Below are 13,202 nucleotides of genomic sequence, written 5' to 3'. Positions count from 1 at the left end.
GAATTCCCTCCGAATTCCTTTCTGTTACAAATAATTGTTGAATTGGCCGGAAAAATATTCTTTTCTTCCATCAGACCGTATCCACTTGATATTTCTCTCTGTTTCCTATTTGACAAGACTTTGTAGGTTCCAAAAACAATCGAAGACATCGCTTTTCTTCTCAATGAGATAGATCCACGTGTGCCGGTTGTAGTCGTCGATGAAGGAGACAATATATCAACTCATGCCAAGACTAACGTTCTCTGCCAGTCCCCATACGTCTGAATGTATTAAGTCGAGCTTCTTATGGCTCCAGTTTCTTTTGGTGGGGAATGGAATTCGGTGTTGTTTCCCGAGTTGGCAGGCTTCACAATTTTGGGCCTTCTAGCCACTGAATTTCGACAGTACGAACACGACCTGTTTCAACTACATGTCCTAAAGCCTTTGATAATTGACGTGGCCGATCCGCTTGTGCCAGAAGTCGATATCTGACTCGACTTTCTGTCCTTTTGCGAACAAAGTGGTGCCTACGTTGTTGGTGTCGAGGATGAACATCCTCCCGTCTCAGTGCCCTTGCGCAATGAAGCACCTTCTTCCTCAATGAAGCACCCAAGTTGAGTAAACCACACCTACATCCCCTGGTCAACAATCTGTCAGACTGACACCAGGTTCTTTGTGATTGTCAGAACATGTAAAACATTCATCAACATTCCCTTTTGTCCGACATGACTCAAAAGGACTTCTTTGACATGCTCGATCGGGTGAGGAGTGTTGTCTCCGGTTTCGACAACTCCCTTTTCCGGTGTCGTGAAGATCCGTCACTACGTGCGGATCATGAGGCGGAACCGCCAGGGTTTTGGACCGGAAGGATTCGAAGTTCGCACAAGCTTTAGCGAGAAAGTATTTAAGATAGATTGAAAGAGAGAGAGAGATTGAGATAAGATAAAACGCTTGACTTTAGATTGAGAGAGAGATTAAGATTGAACTCTTGACTTTAGATTTGAAGAACAAGATTAATACATCAATTGGATAACGAATTTTCTTCTTAATTTTAATTTTGATATAAAGTACAAAGGTTTTTTTGATAAAAATCCCCCCTTTTGCTTGATTCCTCCACTCTTTTATAGATGCCCCCCTGCATATGGTGCATGTGAGGGTACAAGACATGCACACAATGCATGCTTGCCATGTCATCATCTAAGCTCTCACACATGAAAATTTCCATGTAAAGCTATAATGATAAAAATATAATCCCTAAAGAAATGGTTTGGCTTAATGGTAAGCCTATTGCTTCCTATCTTGGAGGTGTTAAGTTCGATTCTTGCTTACATCTTTTTCTTTTATGCACAAAATACTATTAGGCTTTTGGATCAAATATCTTTAAGACACCATGCACCGCGATCAACCGACCCGACCGATCCGTCTTATTTGCATCCGTTTGGTCCAGCCCAGTCCGCATCCTGAGTCGCTTGTCGGTCACCGGCTCCTTCGCTCGATGCCGCCGGCTCGTCGGCTCCGTTGTCGGTGTTCACTGGCTCCGTCACCGGTTCCGTCGTCGGTTGCCGCCGGCTCATCGGCTACGTCGTCGGTGTTCACCGGCTCCGTCACTGGCTCCGTCGCCGGATGTTGATCTCGCCAGCTCCGTCGGTTGCCATCGGCTCCGTCACTAGCTCCGTCTCTGGCTCCGTCGGTTGCCATCGGCTCCGTCACTAGCTCCGTCTCTGGCTCCGTCGGTTGCTAGATCATCGATCATCGGTTCCGTCGCCGATCACCAGTTGTCAGAACCGTTCGGTCACCGGTTGTCGGATGCATCCGGTTACCGATTGCCGGCTCCGTCACCGGTTCCGTCGTCGGTTGTCGCCGGCTCACCGGCTCCGTCACTGGCTCCGTCGATCGTTGTCGCCAGTTACCGCCGGTTACCCTCAGTCGCTGGATCGTCGATCATCGGTTCCGTCGCCAATCACCGGTTGTCGGTTCCGTCCGATCACCAATTGCCGGATGCATCCGGTCACCGATTGCTGGCTCCATCCGGTTTCCGATTCTGTCGTCAACCGGTTTGAGTTTCTTCACCAACCGGTTCGGGCACTTAGCCATATCCGGCGACTTACCCACATATGTCCATCTAGACAAAAGTGGCTCCAGTCCAACTATTGCTTATGTGCTCTTAACACATATATGAATCATGATGGATCTCAATCTGCTTATATAGTTGGGGCCTAAACTTTTCCTATCTATGTGGGATATTTCACAGTTTTATTTTTCTCTTTTCCTTTGCAAACTTCCTACCCACATAACTTGAGGCTTAGATGTCTGTTTCTTATGTAGTAAGGTGCATTCGAAAGCTCTTGCAGACCTCCATCTTTTTGTACTAAGATATTAAACATATTTAAAATAATATTTTCACTATTATTGTTTTATATGATTCATACTCGATTTCGTATGTTTTATGCGATTTTCACACCATTGCCGAAAATCTTCACGACACCGGTCTTTCCGGTTCCGGATCCTTCTGATCCTTCTGATCCTTCTACATAGTGCAATTGTTGTTGGTTCTCCTGTCTGGCCTTACCATATTTGGATTTATCCGAATCAGCACGCTTCTTCCAGCACTCACTTTCCTTGTGGCCTTTCTTGCCACATTACCAGCATTTTGTATCGGCCTTCGATTGCTGGTTCCCAACGCCACTTTGACTCCCCTTGCTCATGGAGGGTCTGGAACTATTGTCGGCACTATCTCCGTGCCTCTGATTCTACTCTTGTCGGTCGCCATTATTGCGTGTCCATTCACCTCGTCCTCCACGCCCACAGGGCTGATGCACCTCTATGTACAACATACAACTGTCTGGTTGAGTGGTCCTCGACCCACTCACGTGGTTGAAGAAGGATGGTGGTTTTTACCAAGTGCAAATCACTATCCGGATTGGCCCATACCGATGTGCTAGACCACGAGGCAGATCTTGACCATTTCGCCTTCGTCCACCGTCACATTGATGGAACCTAATGCATCGCAGATCTCCTTGATCTTGGTGGTGTAGTCGGTAACCGACATGTCCCTTTGTCGGATGTTGTTGAGCTCTTGCCGGAGCTGCAACTTCCGGGCCGTGGTGGTAGTGGCGAAAAGCTTCTTCAAAGTTTCCCAAGCTTCTTTCGGTGACTTCTTGTCTTTGATGTAGTCGAGCATCCGATCTTGCTCATAGTATTGAGAATCAATCGTCGATCCACGGCAAAGATATGCTGAAATACACAAAATGCACAGGGCACAACGTTTTACGTGGAAACCTTAAATGGGGAAAAACCACGGGAACAAAGATTCCACTATACAGAGAGAATACAAAATGAAATCACAATACAACACTCTCCACACAAAGTGTATCAGCCACACAAGGCTCTTAGCATCAAACCTCGCTTGGCTCTAGCGTCAGACTCACTCTCTCACACTCTATCGCTAACCCCTTATTCTGTTCAACTCACACTCTATGTTTTGCATCATATGGGCTATTTACAAGTGTAGCCCCTACTACACATCATTATTGTTATTATTATTATAGTTATAATAATAATAGTAACAATGTATGGTTAATCAACCGACTCTCCATTGTCAACTCTTCGACTCTTGGTACTTGGCCCATACCGATATGCTAGACCACAAGGAAGATCTGAACCATCTCGTCTTCATCCACCGTCACATTGATGGAACTAGTGCATCGCAGATCTCCTTGATCTTGGTGGTGTAGTCGGTAACCGACATCTCCCTTTGCCGGATGTTGTTGAGCTATTGTCGTAGCTACAACTTCTGGGCCGTGGTGGCAGCAGTGGAAATCTTCTTCAAATTTTCCCAAGCTTCTTTCGGTGACTTCCCGTCTTTGATGTCGCGAGCATGTCGTCGACATATAGGATCAGATAAATTCTAGACTCGTCAGCCAGTTTCCGAATGTACATACATGGGTCGGAGTCTAATCGACGGTATCCAAGCTGTCTGATGTTGGAGTTGAACTTCTAGTACCACATCCTTGGTGCTTGTTTCAAGCCATAAAGGTTTTTCTTCAGTCAACATATGAGGTGACTTTCCTCCCCTGTCATCATGAAGCCTGCCGGTTGAGACATTTAAATGTCTTCTTCCATATCTCTGTGTAGAAATGTCGTCTTTACATCTAGCTGCTCTAGCTCTAGGTCTTCTATCACCACAACTCCTAGTAGGAGTCTAAGGGTGGTCATCTTGACTACTAGTGAGAATATCTCATCGTAGTTGACCCCATGTTCTTGTTTGAACCCTTTCACGACAAGCCGAGCTTAGTACTTGGATTTCTCTGAGTCAGATACATATTTATATCGAATAACCCATTTGCAAGGTAGCAGCTTTCTTCCAATTGGTAGTTCGACCAACTCCCATGTCTGATTCTTGTGAATCAAGTCCATTTCGGATTTCATGGCTTGTAGCCATGTTTCGGAGTCTGGTGCGGCTATAGCTTCTTCATATGTGCTTGGTTCTCCTACATCAGTGTAATTGACATAGTCGAGGCCCGGTTGATAGAACTTTGTCGGCCTTCGAGCTCGTCCAGATCTCCTGGGTGCTGAAATGAGTGGTTCAGATCCTTCGATCGGCTTTATTGGTCAAACGACATTTGTTGAACCAGTAGTATCAGGAGTCTTGTTAGATGACCCGCCCCCATGTTGGGAGTTCAACAATGTCATGCCGTTCTCCCTTGGGTACTCGGTCGACTCAGATTTGTTTATCCCTTGAGTCATATCCGGTGTTTCGGTCGGTTGGACTCTATCTCTTGTGACTCTGTCATTTCCAACTCTGGTCTATTTGAGTTTGTCTTCGAGTTCGACTCTTGGACCTGTTGCCGATTTGGAGGCGGTAGGTGTATTGTTGTCTTGTTCAAGTTCGACTATTTGTCGAATCTTTGAGTCGGCCCGGTGGGTGGGTCCTTCTGCGACAACTCTATCATCTTCGAAGGATACCTTTTTACCAACTATTTTCTGCTGAGAGAAGATAGAGTCTTCGTTGAAGTCTATGTCACTGCTCCGGATTAGTTTCCGGTTCTCAAGGTCCTATAGCCGGTAGCCAAAGTCCCCATTGGTTCCATAATCGAGAAATATGCATTTCGTTGCATGGGGTGCCAACTTGGTTCTTTCTCCCTGGGCATGAACGTGTAGGCTTTGCATCCGAATATACAAAGCCTATAATAGGTCGGTTGTTTGCCTGACCATAATATCTGTGGCACCTTGAGCTTTATTGCTCTCAACGGCGACGATTTATCAGGCATACTACCGTCTGCAATGCCTCGGCCCAGAACTCTAACTTTACTCCGGCTTGTCGGAGCATTGCCATCACCCTCTCCTGGATCATTCGGTTTATCCGTTCTGCCACTTCTTTCTACATGGGTGTGTAAGGAACGGTCTTTTGATGTCGGATCCCTTTGTCGGAAAGGTACTGCTTGAAGGTTCTAGAGGTGTATCCGCCTCCGTTGTCAGATCAGAGTGTCTTTACTCTGTATCTATCAAGAGCAGTACTAAGACAAAGAAGTATTGTCAAGAACAATACTAAGACAGAGAAGGAATTAGTACTAAAAGATGAGGTTTAGTACTAAGGGAGGTGTAGAACTCTCGAGAGAATGAAAGAGTGAGAGAGAGAGAATGAGGATAACAAAAGATATATATTATGTTAAGGGAATATACAATAGTAGCTAGGAGGCTTAAGACTGGCGTTGAATCGATTTGGTTCGAAATAATGCCTTGTGCCTCCTTTTATAGTGTTCTCAGGAGTATTCATGAAGTTTCTAGAATGTTCTAAAGAAATCTGGAATATACATCAATTTTCTATAGTAAAACTTAAATGAAAATAATATCCTTCGTATTACAATACATAGCCTAATGATAAGAGCTCGACCCATGTAACATAAGGTCATGGGTTCGAGTCTTGCCATATCATGACACTATCTCCCCTTTAAAACGTGATGAGTGTCACGAGTCATTTTGGATTGAGGACCCGGTTTGTCTGGATATTGACAATGGAAGTCTTCAAGAAGAGCACGAGCATTGGTCACATTCTCTATCGGTTCCCAAGTACGCTCGTTGGGACTATATCCTAGCCAATCGACTAAATAGTAGAGCTTGTTGCGAACAATCTTGGAATCGAGGATGGCGGCAACCTCTTACTCAGGTCCATCTTCAAGTTCGATCGGGGGTGGAGGTGGTTTAATCCGACCTGGGATGGTGTTGTCCTGATAGGGTTCTAGGAGAGAACACCGGATGTATCCGTAGCTGCGGAGGTAGATCGAGACGAAAAGCGACATCATTAATCTTTTTGATAATACGGAAAGGACCTAATCGTCGATAATCCAACTTCTCGCATGGGCGAGTAGTCTTGATGTGTCGTCATAGTAGCCACACCCGATCTCCAATGTCAAAACTGGATGGAAGCCGATGACGATCCGCGTAAACCTTCTGTGTTTGTTGAGCTTGTTGTAGATGAGTATATAAATCGGCTTGTATCTTACGTAGCCGCTCCAAACGATCCTCTGCACAAGGATTTGTAGGTAACTTTGGGGTTTCAAATACACACCACCGAGGGTGATAGCTCGTGTAAGCATAAAATGGTGTCACCTTTGTTGATGAGTGAACAGAGTTATTATACACAAATTCGACGAAGTGGAGAATATCCGCCCAGTCATCTTGATGATAGCTTAAAAAACACCGAAGATACTGCTCCAATGTTTGATTTGTTCGTTCTGCTTAGCCGTCTGTTTGCGGTTGGTAGCCAGAGGAGAGGTTACAAGTGACCTTAAGCATTTTAAAGAGGTGCTTCCAGAACTTCGAGACGAACTGGGGTCCACGATCGTTGATGATACTATCGGGAAGGCCATGATGCCGACATACTTCACGCATGACAATTGCGGCGGTTTCTTCACTAGAGATTTCCTTAGTACATGGTAGGAAATGGGCCATCTTTGTATATCGATCTACTATTGTTAAGATCGCATCGAATCCCTTAGAGACCGAAAGATCTATGATGAAATCTAGGGCAATGTATTGTCATGGCTTCCTTGGAATTGGTAATGGTTCTAATAAACCATATGGATGATGCCTTGGAATTTTTGCTCTGCAACATGTATCACAAGTCTGAACAAAATCTTCGACAAATTGTCGCATATGGGGCCACCAAAATCATCATTGTATTAAAACTAGTGTTTTAGTACTACCAAAATGCCCAGCTGTATATGTGTCATGACAAATTTGGACTACTTGAAGGCGACAAGTACCATTAGGAACATACAAGAGTTTCTTAAAGAATAGTAATCCATCATGACATTTGAATTGTCGATAGTCCGTACCTAGTTGTTGCGACTGTGAACAAGATGCTCGAGAGGGATCAATTTGTGCTAGAATGGCTTGAGCGAAAGCATCTGTCTTCAAGTCCTCACGTATGGTATCGATAACGTGGGAATCCAAGGGCATACCGAAGACCTGCATTGCTTGCAGTCGTGCCGGTCCCATGATTACTCGCTTTTGGTTATCGAAAGCCGGCTCACCGGGACGCGGTGTTAGATACGAGCGCCGTGATAATGCATCTGCCTTCCCTTGTTGCTTCCCCAGACGATATGTAATTTTGAAGTCGAAACGAGTGAGGAATTGGGCACCACCAAGCTTGACGTCGATTTAACACACGAGCATTCTGAAAGTAGGCAAGGTTTTTGTGATCATTGAATACGATGACTTGATGAGAAGAGGGCTCTAGAAAATGCCTCCATTGTGTAAAAGAGTCCACTATTGCTAATAGCTCCTTATCATGAATTTCATAGTTGATTTCCGCAGTGTCAAACTTGTGTGAATGGAAAACCACAGGATGTAGCTTTTCATCATTGCCTTGTTGAGACAGAATGCTACCCAAGGCGAAATCCGACGCGTCTGCTTCAATGATGAATGGTTTTTCTGGATCAACATAAGCTAAAATAGGAGCTTATGTAAATGCCTTCTTAAGACTCTCAAAAGCCATGTCTATTTCTTCAGACCAAACGAACGATTGTCTCGTCCTGGTAAGTTGTGTGAGAGGGAGAACAAGCTTTGAGTTGTATGAACTTGTGGTAAACATTGGCAAAGCCTAAAAAGCATTGCACATCTCGCAACGAATGTAGAGTCTACCACTCTACTACCGTTTTGACCTTAACTGGATCCATGGAGATGCCTTCCGAGGAAATGACATAGCCCAAAAATTCTACTTGGTTGCACCCGAAACTACATTTTTCTAGCTTTGCATAAAGACCATGTTCTCGAAGTCATTTTAGTACTAATAGTACATGAGAATCATGCTCTTCTTGGATCTTCAAATAAACCAGCAGATCATCCAAATAGATGATCAAAAAATCATCCAAGAGATCTCGGAATATATCATTTGCCATTTGTTGGAAGACTGTTGCCACATTAGTGAGGCCGAATGGCATGATCGTATACTCGAAGTGCTCATATGTGGTGCAAAACGCAGATTTCCATTCATCTCCTGGTCAGATCCGTACGAGGTTATATGCTCCTCTTAAGTCGATCTTTGTGAAGAACCTAGCACCATTGATCCGTTCTAAAAGACTTGAGATAAGGGGAAGTGCATACCTATTCTTGATGTTGACTTTATTCAATCCACGGTAATCTACGACGAGACAAAGTGATCCATCCTTTTTCTTGACGAGGAAAATGGGTGCGTCGGCTAGAGATTTCGAATGTCGAATGAAACCACTTGCCAAATTCTCCTTTATATAGGCTCGAAGAACTTCTAGCTCGGTTGGTGACAAATTGTAGATCGGTCCCCATGGTGGCTCTTTTCCCGGTTGTAAATCGATGGGGCAATCATACAGTCGATGGTGAGGAAGCGTATTGGCTCGTACTTTATTGAACACATCAGCATAGTGACGATACTTCTTTGGAAGTTGAACGGTGAACTCCTCTTTATTGATACCGGAGGGGTTTACTGATATTGCGATGAGAAACATTTCTTCCTTGCATCCTTCCTCACGCAACTGATGTAGCAAAATGGTTGCAATTTTATGAGTAGATCCTTGGGTTTGTCGACACCGTATTTCTCTTGTTCTCCAATCTATGGCTAGGTTATGTAATTCAAACCATGGTAATCCCAAAACAATGGGATGTTCTGGGATACTAATTATATTAAATGATACTACACACACTAAGTTATCTAGGACAATATTAACGGGTTCAGAATCTTCTATAATATTTCTGGAAGCAATAGGATGACCATCAATGACTTCTACAAAGGCTTGACACGGGAGTTTTTTTAGGGATATCTGATGAGCTTGGGCAAAATTCCTATCCATGAAGCAAGAGTTGGCTCCGGAATCTAAGAGTGCTAAGACATGTACTGGAGGAGTACTTTTAGTACTAACCATTACTTGAGCTAAGACCACATTGCTAACTTGCTTAGAGGAAATGGAACCACTAATGGGCTGCATAGATCTAGGGTTGTCCAACTAAATGGCTCCTATTTTGGCTAGACTTAATTGTTTAACTCTTCTTCTAGTTGACTAAGGATTTCAAATTTGTTTGAAAGGCTTGGGCTGTTAGGACTATCAGACACATCTAGAGAAATAGACTCGAGTTTAGTACTATTAGTACTAGCGGTTATTTGATTTACCTGCCTTTTTGGCCGATGGGGACAGTTCACTGCAATATGCCCCGGTCCACCGCAATAAAGTCATAATCGATTTGTCTTGCGTCGCTGCTTTTCTTCTTCCGATAGTGGTCCGCAACGACATGTGGTGTCGATTTCCATTGGAGTCGGAGTATTTGTTGGAGACATATTGAATGACTTCCTTGGGAAAGGCTTTGCTACGATTGAAGCGTAGGTGGGCTCCGATCTTGTCATTGGCATTTGGAACTAACATTCCGAATGTGGTTCGAAGAGGCGATTATTGCATCACACCACACGACTGATTGCTTTTGTCAATGACTTTGGCTCCTCGAGGAAAGTTAAGAGTAAATCTTTAACATCATTACATAGGCCAAAATGAAATTGCTCCATTAGTGCCTGGTCATCCCAGGGAATATCGGTGGCAAGAAGACGGAAATCCGCAGCATAAGCCAAGGTCGGCCGCTCACCTTGGCGCAATCTTCGGATTTTGTTGATTGTTGTTCTAACACTGTCGGTATCTCCAAAACAGGCTTTAAACTCGGTAATAAACTCTTCGAAATTATTTAACAAGGGAGAGCTTTTTTCTAATAGGGGGACGAACCACGCCACTAAGTAGAGTGCCTACTAGTCCCACTCGTGATGCATCGGTGGGATATCGAGAATGATGCATTTGAATGACTAATCGTACCTGATTAAGGAATCCTCTAAACTGCGATCGGGTTCCATCGAATTTCATGGGAAGGCCGATCTTGGGTTCTTTATGAACCCCTTGTGTATTGGGTCCTTGTTGTTGCATTGTTACTATGGTTGCTTCGAGCTGTTGCACGCGTAACGCTAGTTCCCTATGTTGTTGTTGCGTCTGCTGCTTCTCTAAGGAGATTTGTTGAAGCTCCCCCAACAGTCATTGATTTTCTTGTTCCAGTGCGAGAAACTTCTCTTTCAAGCATTGCAACTCCGAAAAAACAAATTGATATTCTTGAGTGCTAACAGTGGCCATAGTATGAGAGAAAAGAGGAATAAGAGATTAGTATGAAGGGAGGGAGAAGTAAGAAGATAAAGGAAGAGAAGGAAGGGGAGAAAATCGGTTCAAACTGTCAGGAGCAGTACTAAGACAGAGAAGTACTGTTAGGAACAGTAGTAAGACAGAGAAGGAATTAGTACTAAAAGATGAGGATTAGTAGTAAGGGAGGTGTAGAACTCTCGAGAGAATGAAAGAGTGAGTGAGAGAGAGAGAAAGAATGAGGATAACAAAAGATATATATTATGTTAAGGGAATATACAATAGTAGTTAGGAGGCTTAAGACTGGTGTTGAACTGATTTGGTTCGAAATAATGCCTTGTGCCTCCTTTTATAGTGTTCTCAGGAGTACTCCTGAAGTTTCTAGAATGTTCTAGAGAAATCTGGAATATACATCAATTTTCTATAGTAAAACTTAAATGAAAATAATATCTTTTGTATTACAATATATAGCCTAATGGTAAGAGCTCGACCCATGTAACATAAGGTCATGGGTTCGAGTCTTGTCATATCATGATATTATCTTGACTGGTTCTCCACTTCAGTTGTCCACCAAGTGAAGACCGTGAGCGCTTCGTCTTTGGACCTGATGGAGTGCGCCCATACCTTCCATGTACAATCATCTACAAATGTGATGAAGTACCAGGAGCCTCCTAGTGATCACTTTGGCATAGGCCCACATATATCTATGTGCACGAGCTCTAGGGGTTGTCGTATTGTCTCGTAGTGGAGAGAGTGCGGACTTTGGGTCTATTTCCCGTATCGACAATGCTCGCAGAAGTCCGTCTTAACTTGGAGTTTAGCCGATCAAGTCTGGCTTGAGACATATGGCCGAGTCGGCCATGCCATAAGTTCGGCTCGGTCTTTTCAGTTACTTTCATGACCCTATCTAGATTGACCGCCATCAATGGGTACAAGTTGTTGTACTTGTGCCCGCTTCCAATCTTCAAATTTCCACGGTTGATCATCCATGTTGACTCATTGAAAGTCGTTCGGTACCCATCTTCGGCTAACATGCCAATGGAGACCAAATTCCTTTTCAGATCAGGTACGTGCCAGACTTGGTGCAGGGTGATCATGTTGCCATTGGGAAATTGGATGGGAACCTCTCCGGTCCCTGCGATTCTGTACTACTACCCATTGCCTAGTTGGATTGTGCCACTGGCATTGGCCAAATAGTTTGAAAACCATTCGATGTTGGGGGTCACGTGGAATGTGGCACCGGAATCCAGTAACCACGTGTGTGCATCTTGTGCATTGTAGAGGACTTCTCCGATCATCGAGTCCTCTAAGGAAAGGATTTCTCCTGATCGGGTGTCGACAACATTGATTTGGTTGCATGTAGGAGAGTGGTCCGAGTTGGGTCATCCTCGATTTCGCTCAAATCGCCGACCACTATCTTTCCTCTTGATCGACCAACAGTCAGAAACATTGCGGCCAACTTTTCTACAATGTGTGCAGAATTCAACTGATCGGCCCATTCTCGACTTCGACTGTTGTCGGTCTCCCCTTGTTTTCGATCGACTATGGTTTCGACCGGCTCTGTCAGCTTGTTCTCTTGATCGACTCAATTGGTCGACCAACTCGGTCAAGTGGTGGGCTTCTGTCGATTCGTCGATGGTGAGTCCCATCGATTTTCGCCGAATGTCCTCGGTGAGGACTTGGCCGATCGTCTCATCTAAATTTAGGATTGGTTGGCAATTGGCGTACGTCGTGCAGAATACATCCCAACTCGCCAGTAAGCTCGATAGAAGGGCAAGGGCTTTCACTTCTTCTTCGAAGTTAATCCTTGTGAGGAGAGTTCTGACAACACCCGACTGAAGGTGTTGATGTGGGAGGTAGTTGGATCGGGTTCTCTCATCTTCATGTTTAACAGTTGTTCAATTAGAATCGGTTTTGAAGATGAAGGGACTTTTTCTCGTACATAGCTTGTAGCTTCTCCCACAATGAGAACGATATTGTCTCTTTTGCCATACTAAAGTAGACGTTTTCGGCCAAATGCATTCGGATGGTGGAGTGTGCAATTTCGTCTGTAGATCTCCACTCTTCGGTTGTTATCGAGGCAGGTTTTTCACTGTGTTGAATGGCTTCGACTTGTCTTCTGATGATCAACACATCCTGCATCATCTCCTTCCATAGTGCAAAGTTTTTGCCATTGAATTTTCTGATTTCAACTCCAATTCCGGATGTTGAAGCCATGTTCTTCTTTGAAAGTGAGATTTTACTGACTTGGTCTTTTTCCTTTCAGTTTCTCTGTTGCTTGTTGCCCAACCACAAGTCGCTCTGATACTAGTTGTGGGCAGATATGCGCGGAAACATAAGTGTGTGTGAGGACCTGTCGTATCTATTCAGCAAACTACACTGAATAGAGGCAAGAAGATATAACAGAAGATAAACACGGTTTAAGCTTTAATGGAAGCTCTGTTATTGCATTCATTCTCTCTCTCTCTCTCTCTCTCTCTCTCTTTGAGACTTGATTTACAAGATGATCAAGTGGTGCTTCTTTACAATGTTAGGTTATTGCTTATATACTAAACCCTAACTCTTTGGACGAGTTCACACTAG

This window comes from Azolla caroliniana, unplaced genomic scaffold, assembly GCF_043228905.1.
Source record: "Azolla caroliniana isolate FFs.n. ecotype wild unplaced genomic scaffold, voAzoCaro1.0.p SCAF_3, whole genome shotgun sequence".
In the NCBI taxonomy this organism is placed as follows: domain Eukaryota; kingdom Viridiplantae; phylum Streptophyta; class Polypodiopsida; order Salviniales; family Salviniaceae; genus Azolla; species Azolla caroliniana.
This window is presented reverse-complemented; position numbering follows the sequence as displayed.